Source organism: Propithecus coquereli, unplaced genomic scaffold (assembly GCF_000956105.1).
Source record: "Propithecus coquereli isolate 6110/MARCELLA unplaced genomic scaffold, Pcoq_1.0 Scaffold421, whole genome shotgun sequence".
Lineage (NCBI taxonomy): Eukaryota > Metazoa > Chordata > Mammalia > Primates > Indriidae > Propithecus > Propithecus coquereli.
In genome coordinates, this window is record NW_012149964.1 from 1,050,761 (window position 1) to 1,052,675 (window position 1,915).

Genomic DNA, 1,915 nt, shown 5'->3' on the forward strand with positions numbered 1-1,915 from the left:
GTTAAAAATGATTTGACATTACAAGTTACCTGAGATAATTAACCCAAAATGACCAATATGAAGATATATTCTAGCAAAAGTTTCATCTATTGAAGAAAATAAAATATCTTTTGGGAATATACGTAAAAATACCAAAGAAAAGAATTTTAAAAATCAGATTAGCATTAGACATGTAGACTGCAGTGCTTTAAGCCCAGAAGTTACTAAAGTACTTTATTAAACTCAAAAAAAGGACTTGTGAAACACAAAGACACATACAAATTGTTGTTATGCAAGAATTCAGTGAATATTGTTGTACCTATGAGCGTTTCCTGAATAATCTACTGAAGAATAAGCTTCAGACTACCAAGAAAATATTAAAATGGCTGTGAGCATTACATATATTTAATTATATAACTAAGATTAAATGATGGGGATAAGTGTGATTGGATATATGTAAATCATATTGGCTTTTCCAGTGAAGACATAGTGCAACTATAAAAAATGGTGAGGAAAAGGAGATTGAATGGTGATACTACAGGGATATACCTTTAATTTAGATGATTGGGGAAAGGAAGGGGAGAAAACAAAGAGGTTTTTAGCTATTTTCAATAGTACTTACAGTAAGAAACTAATAGAAAGTATCTTAAAAGAAAGAAGAGACCAGCTTGGGGGCGGAGGAGCCAGGGAGGCGGGAGGCGGGAGGCGCTGGGGCCGTTTAAGCGGCCTCCCTCCCGCCCCCGGCAGCCTGGTCTGGCCCCGGCCCTGTTCCGACCCCCGACCTGGCCCACTCCTCCCCACCCGGCCGAGCGGCTCTGAGGGGCACGCAGGCGGGCTCCGGAACAACCCAAGCCCATGAGGGCCGCGCGCCCGGCCGCCGGTGCTGACGAGACGGAGCTCCCGGCCCCCGAAGAGGAGCGGAGGATCAATGAGGTTCAAGAATCGATTCCAGCGGTTCATGAACCATCGGGCCCCAGCCAATGGCCACTACAAACCAACTTGCTACGAACATGCTGCTAACTGTTACACACATGCATTCCTCATTGTTCTGGCCATTGTGGTCAGTGCCCTCCTCCATCGGCTGTCTGATGACTGCTGGGAAAAGATAACAGCATGGATTTATGGAATGGGCCTCTGTGCACTCTTCATCGTTTCCATAATATTTCACATTGTATCATGGAAAAAGAGCCACTTAAGGACAGTGGAACATTGTCTTCACATGTGTGATAGAATGGTTATCTATTTCTTCATTGCTGCTTCTTATGCTCCATGGTTAAATCTCCATGAACTTGGACCCCTGGCATCTCATATGCGTTGGTTCATCTGGCTCATGGCAGCTGGAGGAACCATTTATGTATTTCTCCACCATGAAAAATATAAAGTGGTTGAACTCTTTTTCTATCTCACAATGGGATTTTCTCCATCCTTGGTAGTAACATCGATGAATAACACTGACGGACTTCATGAACTTGCCTGTGGGGGCTTAATTTATTGCTTAGGAGTTGTGTTCTTCAAGAGTGACAGCATCATTCCATTTTCTCACGCCATCTGGCACCTGTTTGTGGCCACGGCAGCTGCAGTGCATTACTACGCCATTTGGAAATACCTTTACCGAAGTCCCACGGACTTTATGCGACATTTATGACCAGTCTGTATTAGGTCTCCAAACCAAGATCATTTCAATTATACCACTTGGGAGTGGGGTAAGAGCTGAAAATTGCACAGGAAAAGGAAAAAAAAGAAGACAGCTGCACTGACTTCCTTTATATCTTTTGAATATAATTACTGTGAAAGTATAAAAGCTGTGTTCTGGAATTTTCCCCCTCACAGCAAATAAATAAGGCAGTGAATTAATTTTCATTCCATTCCACTATCATGAAGGACTCTGGATAAGCTTGGCCAACTGATGTTTACAAACCAGAATTTTGTATTTTAA

At 42.5% G+C, this 1,915-nt stretch overlaps 1 pseudogene; it reads left to right on the forward strand.

The window, feature by feature from the left end:
- Positions 1-907: 907 nt before the first annotated feature.
- On the forward strand, positions 908-1,624 carry LOC105817735 (annotated as a pseudogene).
- The last annotated feature ends 291 nt before the right edge of the window (positions 1,625-1,915 follow it).